Below are 16,166 nucleotides of genomic sequence, written 5' to 3' on the forward strand. Positions count from 1 at the left end.
ATTGGCATGCCAATTTTGGGCCGCTTGCACCCCTATATACATAAAGAAAATAAATCCCTGGTGCAGTGCACCCACTTGCCAGGCCCAAACCTTCCCTTTCCTTGCATGTAAGGCAACCCCTAAGGAAGGCCCAAGTTACCCCCATGGGCAGGGTGCAGCATAGGTAAAAAGGTAGGACATGTGCTTGTGCGTGTTACATATCCTGATAGTGAAATACTGCCAATTTCAGTTTTCACTATTAAAAGGCTATCTGTCACCATTTGCTAACATGGGAGTTACTTTGTAACATCTTACAAGTATAACTTTCAATTGGGACAAAATAGAGAAGTGGAGTTTAGGCTCTCTGAACTCAGAATTTAATAGCACATCTTTTTAGGGAGATGTTTTTTGAACTGTGCGTTTGAAAATGCCACTTTTAGAAAGTAGGCATTTTCTTGTTTAACCATTCTGTGTGCCTCTGCCTGTTTGTGTATTGACTGCCTGGTTTTGGAGAATGGGGTGGGGATGTCCATTCACTGTAGACAACCACCAGGAGGGTTGGCACTCAATGGGACAATACTTTGCATAAAACACATAACCCAGGGACGTTTGCGTACTTTAAATTCCTACTTACAAAAAAGGTTGATGAATACTTTAACCTATCATTCTGCCCCATACAGGCCCAAGCGCCACCTATTAAACACGCGTAATGCTCTAAGGCACAACCATTGCAAGCATTTATAATGCCCTGGACACGTGAACCACCGCGAACTAGCCAGCACTGTACCTACCTGTTCCTGAGCATTAACAAAAGAAGGAAGATAATTTCAGGGTTGTCTGCATGTTCTAATTATTTCAATATGTGTGTTCTTACTTTCCTACTAGTAATAAATAAGTAATGCATTAAATTGGTCGCCGTGCATTGCCATAAAATCACCACTGTCCAAGCGGCTCACGATGGATGGGGGCCCTGTTTGGGGCAAGCAGATTCCATTTCCGACAGCCTTTTCATGTCAAAAAAGGCAGCTTTGAAAAGGCTGTCCGAAATGGAATCTGTTGGCCCCCAACAGGGCCCCCGTCAATCATGGGCCACTTTAAAGTGGCCCTGGGGCAAATGTACTGCCCTCACTCACCTCCATGCATCGTGTGCCACAATATGGTAAATGACACACGTTTCATGGATGTCCAGGAGGAGCTCCATTACATGACGGCTTGTGCTGCGGACCTTTTTCTTGGCCGCACCACAAGTGGCCGTGGTATTGAGCACTGTCCGACCTCCAGCACAGCGGTCAAATCCTCGTGCGGTGGTCGGACCGCTGTATGCTTGTCGGGCGGTCTCCTGACCACCATCGTAATGAGGCCCCTAGTTCGGACTTGGATGCCTGTCTGGCTGGCTTTTAGCTAAAAATCTGTTCCAGCCTACACTGTCTGAGGCTTCAGTTCTCTCCTTTCTCTTCCAGACTTCAGGTACTCCCTAGTATATATGATACAGGCTCTCCTCCTGAATTCCTTTGAGTCTTTTCCATATTATCTAACTCACTTATGGTCTGAGAGAGTGTCCTCATAAATTGCAGGTCACTTAATAGCTAAATTAACATTTTCCTTGCTGATTGACGACTTGAATTTCTAAACTCTCTAAAGGATTACCAGAGGAGTAGAAAATTAGTTTATATGGAGGAGGAATGACCATATACCATCAAAGCTCTTGCTATTCCGGTTAGGCAGGATGTGACTAATCAAACACTTCAGTGTTGAAGACTGCAACTCATAGTACTGATATCCATTTTCAGATGTATTTTCCTTCTTTTTGCATTTCTAACTCAGGTTTTCAGATTCTATTGTCTTTTTTTATAGGTGGAGGCAGCATTTCGTTTCAGAAATCCCAGATAATGTAGTTCCTTCTACAAAATGTTCGTTTTCACTTTTGCAATGAAATCAGTCTCATAGTATTCTTCCCAGCATACATATATGAAAATGCCTCTTGATAGCATAATACATCAATTCTCTTTGTGGGTATGATTTATGGCACTGTGTTCAAGGTTTTCCTCTACTTAAGCAGTTGATTGTGGGACACAGAGATGAATATCTACATTTTCTTTTTAAATTTCAACATTTTGCCATCATTGTCTTTATATAGGCATATCACTGAATTGGGACTTTATTGCGACACACCCACTGGAAAGTTCTGGTCAATCCTGTTTTTGATAGTTTTTGATAGTTTACTTTCCCCAGGCCAAGGTCGGATTGGTAACGCGGGCACTCAGGCAATGGCCGAGGGGCCGGTATCCGAGTGCCAACTGTAGGATGCTTTTTTGGGCAACCTGGGGGTCGATTTGGGCGGTTTCTGCGTTGTTCGGATGCCGCAAGCGGCCCAGTGCATGCCCGAGTGGCCTTTCTGGAGGCAGATGGGCATCCATTACCTCCCTTTTATGAATGGCAGAGGTGTCACTCCCTTTCTCTCGCTGGGCCGGCCCATTAGTGTATGCATATGGTCTGGGACTCCCGAATTTCCCCCTCCCCCTGCGCGTAAACCACATTTCTAATGAGGGACATGAGAAGGTAATTACTTTTTGGAGGCGGGGGTCGTACAACCCCCGGCCGTATTTATTAAAATATGAAAACAAAATTAAAATTTTGAAATAAACAATATTTACACAATTATACGCAGAAACATAACACAACATTTGATTACAATTCATATGCACAGATTTCAGATGGCTAACCTTAAACTATCACTAATACATAGTTTTCCTATCTGAATCTAACATCTGGACATAATCATACATTACTTACTTTCTGCGTATCCTATTTGGGCCTACGGCAAGGTCGCTAACCGGTGTCAGATCCTTTTCAATTAACCACGCCCTCCCGTAGGAGTTGCGCATGCGCAGAGGGCCCGCTTACCGAGAGGGTACTTCCCCCCCCCCCGGTTACCCCCATACGTTCCCTGAACTCCATTCCAATTTGTGGGGTCTTGCACTCTGCGCCATTTAATGACGTCCATACCAGTGCGGGGTGGCCAACCAGCCCAAAGAAAGCGTGACTCCCCTCTTTCCCCGCACCCATCCATCCAACCGGATGTACCGCCCCTGGAGTTCTAGGAGAGACCCCTTGTCCCTCCTCCTGGGCGACCCCATCCGTGAATGGCGCCGCCCCCTAAGGACCATAAATTTACTGCTCACCAGTCATGACCTTACCGTCACAGGCCAGCATAGTTGACCGACTATCTGGCCCCCCCCATCCTAAAACTCAGAAAGGTCATGCCCCTGCCTCAATTCCCAGACCCAGCCTACGAGAATTTATCCAACACTATTTCATAACCTAACCTAGTCGAATGGACCCCAACTTCTATGAAGCACAGTTCGCCATGTGACCAGACTATGCTGCAGCCCTGGCACTCCTGCGCTAACCAGTTAACTTTGGAGATTACCTCATCCAACACGGCCCTTCTGCCTAGTGGTATCCAGTCGTTACCCCACTAACTAAGAACTATCGTGGCGAAGGACTGTGTCCCTTCAGAAGATCAGTCATAACAAACCCCTAACTGACTGAGGCCCAGGAAAGATACTTGGAAACCCCCTGCTCTCAGCCCTGTCTGTCTAGTCCGCAGGTGTAAGAACGCTAGCTAGCCTCCTCCCTACTGAAATCTCTGCAATCCCTGCCGAGGTAAACCTCGGCCTAGACGTGTCACTTTCCCACTCCCATAAGAAGTATTCCCACTGTGCTACCCAGGCATAGGGTCCGCGACCCCCTTCCTAGTGTATGATAACACCAATACCAGGGCCGACTGGATCAAACAAAGTGGACATACCATCAGGGAGCCACTAAATGGTCTTGCTTAAACGCATCGCGATGTGACACGTTGCAACCACACCCCTAGTATTATTAGCACCATGCTGTAAACCATCAGGGTTAACCGTCCACTCCCATACCCCGGCACTCATTGCCGATGTGATTATACCATTGTGTGATACTAACCAAGTAGTGTCCCACAGGCTCCCAAAGAATTCCCATAAGCATACCATGGGCCCCATGACCCATTGAAACCGACCCAATATGCTCTAAGATAGGTTCTGTGTTAACTGCTGCCCCTGCAACGGGACCTCCCAACACACCCGGTGACCAATTTAATGACAAGGGGTGCTGAGCAATAGTTTCGTACCCGGTCATCCCCCATTTCCAGGATAATAATGCCACGGGGCTGGCTTCATCATAGGAATGTACCTGCCGTTTTGGAGCCCTAGACCATGAACTATCTGCAACCAAGCACCATGTTCTGAGATAGGCTCCGTGCCAGCCTATCCCCTTACATAGAGCATCCCAACACTGCTCAATGTCCGCACTGAAAGGCGCCTGCGTGGACATGCGCCGTAATGGCAGTTAGCTGTTCCGTGACACAGGAATCAATGCGTCGCATCTGCCCCTAATACTTATGTTTTATACCATCAGTCCAGGTATTCCCCTACAAGGCAGCGAACTGCCACCATAACACGAATGGCAACAATAAATGGGTGACAACCATACCCTCCCACTATAATGCATGAGCAGCTCTGAAGGTATACACCTGCCGGGCAGACGTACTGCCGACTTACCACAACTGGCAACAACAAACGGGTGACAACTATACATTCCAACTATGAAGCATATGGAGCACTGTCTCAGGCTAGCACCGCTTGTGCCACTGGGTTGATCACCAATCCCACTTGATGTCGCCGCTTGCCACTCACGTTCCGGATCCACCGGTCCCCTTGAATGTCCACTTCTTGTAATCATAGCGGTGTGTAGCACTTCCAGGCATCAGGCGTGGATCCCGGCGTACATAAATGAAAATCAAAGATCAATGATTAGTACCTTATGCTGTGAGATGCCCAACAACAATCTTTTAAGTCATGCTCTACTTCGTGAGACCGTACTCTCCCCTTTCTAACCAGACCCCCAGGCTTTTAAAGTGTACCAGTACTATTCTTTGGGCCGCCGGACCAAGGATGCGTTGGTACTACCGACACTGAACCCTTCTCGAGGTGTGACACGACCAGGTCCCATAACCTGCCGGCCGCCGGGTGCATTGATACTGCGTGGGTCTGACAACATAGGCCCCCAAATACCCTAAATGTGAACCAGCCCCAGAGAGTGGGTCCAGTGCGACACAAACCAGGAATAACCTGCATCGTTTCCAAGTCCAATGCACGCCAGCAATGTGTGGCTCCACACATACATTTCACCGTGCAAGTGCACGGGCAATGGTGCATATAACAGCATAACACACCCCCAGGTATATAACGCCACAGTGTACACGCACTAGGGGAGCGACGGTACAGTGTGATGTCACATGACGTTCAAATAACACGTGCACAAGCACATAAGTGCAGAGATACCGTGTGATACAATACATCATTATGCCTACATGTATGCGCATAAATGGGTGTACAGACACTGTGAGCTTACATCGGAATCCAGTGCCTACGTGTATAAGCGGACCAGCGCAGAGACGCCGTGTGACTTAACACCCCCACAAAGATACCCTTGAAGGTGTGACAACAAGGCCTGGGATGTCCTGTTATGTGACATCATACGTGATGCGAGTTTGCTTAAGAGACCCTCCCCTCAGGCCAGTGCCTAGTGGGCCGAACCTCAATCATTTAAAAGCATTGGTTAACCTGCTAAAGGTTTGCCAGTAAAAGATGATTGTAATCACACTTGCAATAAGTACATTTCAGACTGCAGGCTTGTGAGAAAGTCATCCCTTTTACCCTACTCACCCCCATTTTGTGATTGTGATTGATCATGTTGATGGATACTGGTCTGCATAAAGCAATACTGGGATCAAAAGCTGTTAAAACCATGGCATATCTGTACCACCCACAATAAGGGCATTCTTCAGATTGTTTGTGTATATTTAGGGTGCTTCCCTATCGACAGCGGGCACAAATCTGTTGCCTGCATATCACTATCTGTGCTTTGCAGCAAGCACATTACCCTCTATGCCACCTTATGAGTTGAGTTAAAACTGGACAAAACCCGGAACTGCATTAACCACCAGAGTTACCCTACCACCATTTTAATCCTCTGAAAATTGCCGGGCACACAAAGATCTCTATAACCGGTGTCTTAACCCTGGGTGCTGTTTCAAAAATACCACCTCCTTGCGGCCACTTAAACCAGAACTGATGTACTGGCACATTTGCCTTCGTTCCCATTGTCTTTGCAACATAATTTAAAATATAAATGTAAAAGTTGACTGTTCGACTCCGCTTTACATGACTCCTCCCAATTTTTTCTCCGCCACTTATCATTTTTTCACACCTTGACCCCTAAGTCATGGGTTCCCCTAGTATTTTGCCCAATTGAAGCACTGAAAACAACGCAAATTTCATGCCATCAATAAATTCACGACAGGCATGAGTGATAGTGAAGCCTGTTATTTGTAATAATGTGGTAACTGTCTGTGAACATCCGTGACCTTAGTTGCAATCACTATATAAATCAACATGTGGGCTCCATGCACTTCCCTGAGATTAGACTGAGTCAGTGTCTATACCTGTGGCCACTTGGAAAACTCTACTGGGTGACACTGTGGAGGGTCCCGGTGCCCAAGGGGAATCAATGTCCAATTCAAGCATTCACGCAGCCTGTCCCTTTCACTGTTCGGGGCCAGTGTCTCCTAGGAGCCCCGAGATGCGACAAACGCCATCATATGGGATGTGAAGAGAAGCGCACACCAGGGTAGCAGGGCTATGCTGCCGGCCGGGGCCCAATGCAGGTGACGCACTCTGGGCAGTGCAGCACCGGTCATCCCTTCAGAGCACGAAGGGCTTACAGACCGGTGCTGTTTTCAAGTGCCAATAGTACATCTGTGCCTCTTGTGGCGTCGTGCAGCCCTCTGACCAGAGCAAGATGTCCCTCCCAAGTTCAGAAGGACGGGCGCCCCCACCATCAGCCCTGCACGCCTCCAGGGACAAACATCTCATGGCCACCCCGAATAGACTGCTCTGGGCTTACTTAAATACAAACGCATCCGGGAAATCAGGACGTGCGCACTACAGCGTTAATGTCTTCCGCTCTAGTTATAGGCTGCGCTAAATGCATGGTACGGTTACCAAGTTTCTTAAACTTGTAAACAATAACTAAGTATGCCTGCGAGTTAGTTAACAAATCACCCACATAGTGACGCAACCCATAGTGGAACACTTACATTCCTGAATCTTGATGCGTACAGGGCCGTATGGGCCCGCCCCTGGCTTCTAACCATCGGTTAAAAACATGACCCCTCTCCCCAGTTCTAAACGGGTCAGCCAGCCTATATTGTCAAATCTCGCTCATAATGGAACCTATGCGCTGCTTGGATATGTAGTTAAGGCTACTCTGTCCATGCCACTCTTCATCCTTTTGAACACATCATGCAGCTGGATTCTACTTTTATCAGCACAGTGAGTAGTGTCTGCCACTAGAAAACAAACAACGCAGGGGAACTGGTGTTGCAGGATGACCTACGATTTCATTCCAGTCACCACGTCATCTGGACTTTCCCCCCCTGCTCCCAGTAGAGCGCCCCCCTTCCCCCCCACGGTACTTTTAGTGCCAGGGAAACACCGCCCACCAGTCCGAGTCGTTCACCATAGCCGCTACGGTACACCCTTCATATTTCTCAATCAATATTCGCCTTATCTTGCTGCCCCCAGAATATACGAAGAGAACTATCTTTTATTTTTACAAAATTAAACTCATGTATGTCAGAAGTGGGCTTCAAACCCACGCCGCCTAAGGAGACTATGACCTGAACGCAGCGCTTTAGACCGCTCGTCCAACATGACACTCGTCCAGAAGCAATGCTTTTTAAATCGCAAACTCGACCCGAAGTCATTGGAGCGCTTCACACGAACACCGCATTCCTACCACACACTATTTTATGGCACAGGGAGATTAAGTGACCTGCCCAGAATCACAGGATCTGAACGCGACCTCGAGGCTCTTACTCCAATTTCCAGCACCAAAGTCGAACCACCTCCCCGCCCGATTTGAACTTTGAAACACCCTTCCCTGGGTGTGCTTCGATCCCCCACCCATAAAGTTTAGCAGGGGCGAACGTGCAAACCGATCGCGCCACATCATTAGCATTTACCTTTGAAAGTATGAGTCTTAGAGCTCTTGCATCAGTTTGCCGCCTGTTATTCCTTTCTATATTTCCGTGCCCCCCTCATGCCAGATCACGCCGCATGCTCACCATAAATAACACGGGCAGAGGCAGCCCCTCACATCGCAGCTGACCGACACAGCTGTTCCCTCCGCCGACGAGCCCGACACCGGCACTGGTCATCCTGCGAAGGCAACCTCGACCGACGAAGCTGCAAACACGAAGACCATGCTCGCGTCTCGCCGCTATGACGCTCGTGTCCTCCGCTCTCCACACTGCCGATAAGCCGCACGCCGCTCAAGCTCCTCGTCCCCAGCCCGCTCCCGAATCCGCCGATTCATCCTCCGAAGAAAGATCTGAAGTACAAAGCAAACAAATAGTTAGCAGCCTCCCCGGGGCTGCATCGAATTGCGTGCGAGCGCGGGACCAAGAGACCGCCTCCCGCGCTCCCCGGCCTTTTATGCTAGCACTGGGGGCAGGCCAGTTCTAACTGGCCTGTCCCCCGCCGCCCCCTTGACCCGGAAGCACCTTAATTGCTTCCGGGCCAAGAGTAGCCTGCCGCCACCCAATTCCGGCCGCGGCGCGCCCACCGCGTCACACTGACACGGTAAACGCGCCGGGCCGGGCGAACAGGCGAGGGGGGGGAGGGGGTCAGGGCCCCGCCATATCCGCAGCGGGGCCGATACCGGCACCCGCCTTTCTATATTAAGCAGGGGGCCTGAGCAAAAGTGGCCTCACTTGTTTTCAGGTGTGTTTCACCAGTGTAAACTAATCCGTGCATTTTTTTTACCCCCCTTTTTAAAAAATTGTTTTTGGCGAAGCAGTGTTTTGTGGAAAGGCAATATGCAAATATGGGCCACTTTTTTTTTTGCGTGCCCGGGCCGATTTTTAATCCCAGTCCAACCCTCCCCCAGGCTGTGCTCGATGTGCAAATATATATCACCTTCATCCACTGTTAATGATTAGTCACTGTGAACATCAGTATTGTGCCACTCACTGATAAAGAAATGCACTTGTCTGCCTCCTTTACTCTTCTTCGTCGAGGCAGAGTTTTGTATTTTTTTCTGTCTCCGACAAAACTTTGAAACCATTTCAGTCGTTTCTAAAAAAACATACAGAATCAGGAGCATGGACAATGGTGATTTTACGGCAATGCACAGAGACCAATATTATGCATGCCTTCTTTATTGCTTGCAGTAAAGTAAGAACACACATATGGAGATAATTAAAACATCCAGAACATGCATAAAACCCTGAAATGATCGTCCCTCTTTTGTTAATGCTCAGGTAAGTACAGTGCTAGCTAGCACCTAGTAGAGCGCGTCCAGGGCTTTATAAATGTTTGGAATGGTTGTGCCTTAGAGCATCACATGTGTTTAATAGGTGGAGGTTGGGCCTTAGGGTACAGAATAATAGGTCAAAGTATTCATCAACCTATTTTGGGTCATATTAGCAAGACCGGCGATAAGATTATCGCCGCTTTAGCGGCAGGAAACTGCCGCTAAAACGGCGATAATGGGCTTGCTAATATGCGTTATAGAATTCCAATAGAAGCCAGGTTAGATGTGCAGGACATCTAACCTGGGCTTCTATTGGAATTCTATAACGCATATTAGCAAGCCCATTATCGCCGTGGTGATAATGTTATCGCCGGTCTTGCTAATATGCCCCTTGTAAGTAAGAATTTAAAGTAGGCAAACGTTCCTGGGTTATGTGTTTTATCTAAAGTATAGATCATTGCATGTCTTGAGTCTATTTACGAAATGCTTTGGGTTTCAAAAAGGAGCGCACTGTCTAAAATGATCAGTAGTGCTTGAGACAGTCATGGTTGCCCATTTGTGGGCAGGTTGGCATTCAAGTGTTTCAGTCGTGCACAGCGAGCATGGTAGGATCCATTTGGGTGTGCAGCATGGTGCCAGAGAGCAGAAGAACCACAGTCAGAAAAAGTGATTTGACCCCGATGAGCTGCCGTACCCACGCAGAGCTGATTTGCATGCTGACGCCATTTTGAAAGGTTGGGAAACAGTGGCCATATGTTTAGAACAGGTGGACGGACGGCCGTATTTTGGGAGCAAATCTTACGGAGCTCTGTCAGAGGAAACAATCGAGTGATGTTTGTACAAGGAACTAGTTGTCAGTTGACTGTAGAGTTAGGTAGCAAGGGCTCTTTGTGAGGTAGCTAGTCAGCTAGAAAATCAGATAGCTGATCGTTTGTATAAATGAATGCTGCTTTTGTAATTTGTGTCGGGCAGTTACTAGGAAAGACCTAGAGGATGTGGTGGATGAGGAAAGATATTGGTTAGCTGGAGCTTAGAATTTAGTTCACAAGGACGAGGAAGGAGGATGCATATCATAAATGTAGGTCGAATACGAGTCAGCAGGGTAAGGGACATGATGTCCAGTGTTTCCGAGTGAGTCAATTATGCAAAGAGTCACTGGAAGAGGATGGTATTCATACAAAACAAAGAAAAAAATAACCATGATTTTTTGTCATGCAATCAGTCCTCAGGAAGTGGGGATGCAGTCTTTAGGTGGTCATCTGAACTTTAACTCAGATTCGGATGTGTAGGAGGGCAAACCAAAGAAAAAGAAAGCTAGACCAAGGACCAGATGGATGGCGGTATTAATTGTTTGGTAGACTCTTTAGGAGATTACATGTTTGATCTGCTGTTAGTACAACACCCTTCATCACCACAGTGGACAACAGTCCAACATGTTGCAGAATATGTGAATTCTTGATTAGCCGAGAGATGCTTCAGGATATGAGGTCAAGGTTCAGGTGTGAGTGCCCCAGGCCAACTTTGTCTAGGAAGATAGCTCCCATAATGGATTTGGGTATAAAGTTATTGCCATTCTTGAATAGATCAGGCAGATACGAAAAAGGGATAGATAAAGGGTTAAAGAGTTGCCAGGATACATTGTTATAATAGTTGCATTAGTGGATGTAAAGGCAGTGTTGAAGGTTGTGCAATGCAACATTTACCATACGCATGGAATTTAATTTTAGCTGTTGGTTGTGGGGATTATAGAGGTAAAGTATGGGGAGTTAAATAATTTTTATGAGTTTTAATTCGTTTTTTAATTAATAATATTTCTTTAATTGGTAATTAATTATGTTATTTGGGGAAGTAAATTTTGTTTTAAATGTAGATGTGGTTTGTAAATTGTGTGGGGGTATAGAGTAGAAAATAAAAAAAAGTACATTTATGTAATAATTAATGTTTTTGTTTCTAAATATTTGTCATTAAAAATATGTATTTGTTTTTTATTTTAATATTAAATATATTTGTATTTGAATTTTTAACATATTTCTATGTTTTTAATTTATTTAAAAAAAAAAATATTTTTATGTTGTTAAAAGTTTGTCTGTTTTTAATTTAGAACTGAGTGGAGTGAGAATATTAATTGTTACTCCTCTGCAATCCAACACTTTCCCTACTGTTGCACTCACTGGAGTGGGAATAGTAATTTTTACTTCTCCGCTATCCAACACTTCCCCTACTGTGACACTCACTGGAGTGGGAATAGTAATTCTTACACCTCCGCTATACAACACTTTAACTACTGTTGTAGTCACTGGAGTGGCAATAGTAAATTTTACCTCTCCGCTATCCAACACTTTCTCTACTGTTACACTCACTGGAGTGGGAATAGTAATTTCTACCCCTTCGCTATCCAACACTTTCCCTACTGTTGTACTCACTGGAGTTTTAATAGTACATTTTACCCCTTTGCTATCCAACACTTTCCCTACTGTTGCACGTACTGGAGTGGGAAATTTAAGTTTGATGATTCTTAAATAGTTTAATGTTTTAATTTATAATAGAATGATTTTTTAAATTAGATTTTATGTGATTGGTACACACCCACACACACACATACATATATATAGAGAGCCATGTGCAGTGTCTTCCTACATACGTCAAAGATACAGGTGATTTTCTTAACAAATTGAAGCAAGTGGTTTGGAAAGACAGATATTTACTTATCACCCTTGATATAGAATCACTTTACATCAAATAGGACTGGCAGCTGTTAAACATTATTTAGACACCAGACCCCTGAACTGTTACAATCATAATATTATGTTGATGGAGGTGATCAAATGGTGTCTTTTTAACAACTTTTTTATGTTTAACAAACAAATATACAGACGGACCAGAGGAGTTGCGATGGGAGCCTGCTTCTCCCCCAGCTATGCGTGTTTACACGTGGGTTGGTGGGAGGAGCAGGCTCTCAGGGGGATGTACAGAGATATTGTCGATGCTCATGTAGTAAACTGGTTCCGTTATATAGACGATGTCTTTATAATATGGAAAGGTGACATCAAGAGTGTAGAAATGTTCATATCAGACATTAACACTAATGAAATGAATTTGAAATGTACATCATATGTAAGCAATGATAGTGTCGATTTTTTAGATACCACTGTATATGTAGTCAACAATGAATTACATACAACCCTACATAGGAAGCCCGCATCAGGTAACTCTACGTTACATGCCACAAGCTCACATTCAAAACATTTGATAACAAGCATCCCATATGGTGAGCTTTTGAGGCTAAAGAGGATCTGCAGTACTGAAGAAGAATTCAATAAATGCACATTGGCTTCCTTGGAAAGGTTTAGACAAAGAGGGTAGAGCGAAAAAATACTCAAGGAAGCCACTCAGAAAGCCACACTTAGATCTAGGGATTCTCTTATGAACACATGTGATGCCATCCAGGGGACTAGTCAGATAACTAATGAAGAGCTCAATGCACCGAGGTTAATTACAACATACAGCCAACAACAGAGGCAAGTTAAGGCAATAATAAACAAATAATGGCCCATTTTGCTAACTGATGGGGTGCTTGCACCCAGTTTACCAACAGTACCCACACTCACCTTCAGAAGAGCAAAATCAATGAGGACAGAACTAGTTAAAAATAGTCCAGAAATGACTATAAACACAACATGGTTGAAACTCAAATTAGGCTTTTACAAGTGTTCTACATGTAGAGCTTGTAAATTTGACAAACATACTACCCATTATACAGTTCCGTTTAGTCCTCAGCAAAGAGAAATAAGAGGCCATTTCACTTGCCGAACCGAATTCGCTGTATACGTCCTCACGTGTACCTGCGGTTTCAACTACATAGGAGGCACCAAGCTCTCGGTGCATACTCGCATTTTGCAGCACCTCCGTGCAATTGTCAACAACGACACTAATTACCCCGTAGCACATCACTTTAAGGCAATACACAACAATAATCTTAGTTGTCTTAAATACTATGTGGTGACTGCTATTCCAGTACTTCTACATGGGGGTAATAGAGAGCTCATGCTTAGGAAACTGGAAACACACATGATTATGGAATTTGATAGCAAGGCCCCAAATGGATTAAATACCACAGAAGACCTTCACTATTATTTATAAACTCATTAAAGACATAGTTCGCATCCACATCAGTAACAACACATGATGAAACCAAAACTATAAGGTCATATATCAATTCAAATAGGTAGTTTTCGAACAAGAAGGTTTCAGTCTCACTGTATCATAATGTCTATAATACCATCTACTGATCACACAGATTGTTTTATATAAAAACTCCCTTTTTTAAAAAAATCCCATAAAAATGAAATCAATTTAGAAGTGTTTTTTAAGTTGTGTTTTTAGATATATATTATTTTTAATATATTATCTTATATAATATTGGTATTTAATTATAACACTATTTGCACTTTAAATTGGACACAAGGCATCTCTTGTTGCGTTAATTGCACGATATGCGGGGCTCTGAAAGAATTTGGAATGAATATAGTGCCATATTGAATTAGAGTGGTTTTTTAATTACCTAGAGTTCCACAGTAAAAACACTTCATCTGCATCTTATTTGGTATGATCTACTTAGGTGCATTTTCATAAATACAGCATTGCATTCAATTTATGATGAAAAGAGCTGGTTTGTACAGCGGATTTAGAACCACATATGTGTAGAAGAGTCTTCCATATGATATCATTGCTTTCATGCTGATACATTTATTTATATGAATATTTTGAATTTTCCATATAAATGGTTCTTCTACCCAAGATCCTAAACACAACTGTTATGATCTTATTTCAGTATTTTATCAATTTTAGCTCTCATAGGTTATGTATGTAACTTTAGAAGCTGTTTTATTTTGCTGTGCAAAATAAATAGTATTTATTAACATGCTTTGCAGCTAGGTAGTACAATGTAACAACTATGCATTTATGCTGATAGAAAGGTGTTTCGCTCTAAGGGGCCGATTCCGATCCGGGTCGGGAAGCACTCCGACCGAGTCGGATCCGGAGTGTTTTCCGACCGATCCGGACCCCTACAGTCTGACTGAGTGAGTACGATGCGCACGTATGCTGTCGGACTCAGTTCGGTCGAACTCCCATAGAAGTCAATGGGAGCCAGTTGTACGATGCGTACATGCGCTCCCATTGACTGAATGGGTACGTCTCGAACAAATGCGCCCTATACAGTGGGTACGCGTTGGTGCCATCCGCGCTATATATACCTGCGTGGGGGGGACCCATGTGTCTCCCTCTGTGTGCGAGTCGTAAGACTGTGGGAGTCGGGGGGTCCGACGCGGACCCCCGATTTCCGACTCTTGGAGCTTTGGCGAGCTGGACACTCCGGCTTGCACAGGCTGTCCGAAGCGTGCATCGTACTGGCTCGGTTGTGAATCGCATCCATTGCACGCCACGGTTAGCTTACGACCGAGACGTACGGAGCGGTTTGGACCCGGAAACGCCTCAGTCGGTGAAGTTCATGTAGCTCGCACCGTACTGGCTCGCTTGTACAGCTGTACGAGTCGGGCGGAAAACACGCGTACGGCTCGTAGTTTTTCCGGCCAGATCACGTTCGGTGCCCTTCCGACCTGGATCTGAATCTGCCCCTAAAAGGGGAAAAGAGGTTCTTTTTAGACTCCATGCAATTTATTCAATTTTTATTGTGGCTCTTATATATTCTATTTATGAGTTTAGTATTTTAGCACCGTTCGTTACTAGTAATTACACTTAGTGATATTTATTGTGATAAGTTATGCCCTACTTTGCACATTACGAGTTGTGTTTACATAGTCTTTTATGTCCGATGGGAATCACGTGACACGGGGAGGTGGTATTTAAAAAACAATGGCAAACGCATTACCTTATGTGATCAAGGCTGCTGTGTCAGTCAAAACCCGTAATGACTACTTCAATGTGAGCATTAAAATCTCGCCATACCCAAAAGAGGAGTTTGTGCCTTTTCTTCATCGCCCGTGTGGAGGTTGGTGTTGGCAAAGCTTTTATTTGAATATATATATATATATATAAATATATATATATACATATATATATGATTTTAACATTATAAAATACATTAAAATTAATAGTTAATTAATTGTTTTAAAGTAAATATATATGAGTTATTATGTATGTGTGTTTAACTTTTTTTAATTAAGTTTATTATATTTTTTTTATTTATATTAAATCTACTTTATTTTTATATTAATTTTATTATTTAACATATTTAGGTGCCGATTCCGATCCTGTAAAACCCGTGTATGAATGGTCGTACGGAGCGTATTCTCCGTACGACTCGTACCCGGGAAATCCTCCTTACAAACCACCAAGTACGATTCGTACAGAAATACCACTTCCGTACGAATCGTACAAAACTACGTGCGGCTAAAAAATACCCACAATTCCGATCCGTGACATCGCGTATGTGATGTAGGGACGGAGTCAGGCAGCGTTTTACGGACCAGCAAGTACGATTCGTGCCTACGTCACTCCGCACGGCTAATATTTTACGGCAGCCAAAAACTCCCGGGAAAATGAGGACGACGTGAAGAAGGAGCACCAGTACGCGACGGACAGCCATGGACCCCATCCTACGTGTAATCCCGGCCCTCCTAGCCTACGACCTGGTGCACAGAAACCAACGCAGACGCCGCAGAAGGTCATAACAACACCCATGGTCAAAGGGGGGGGCGAGGGGCATGCAACTTAACCCCTACTCATATTATACCACATATATCATGTACATACTG

Source organism: Triturus cristatus, chromosome 2_1 (assembly GCF_964204655.1).
Source record: "Triturus cristatus chromosome 2_1, aTriCri1.1, whole genome shotgun sequence".
Classification (NCBI taxonomy): domain Eukaryota; kingdom Metazoa; phylum Chordata; class Amphibia; order Caudata; family Salamandridae; genus Triturus; species Triturus cristatus.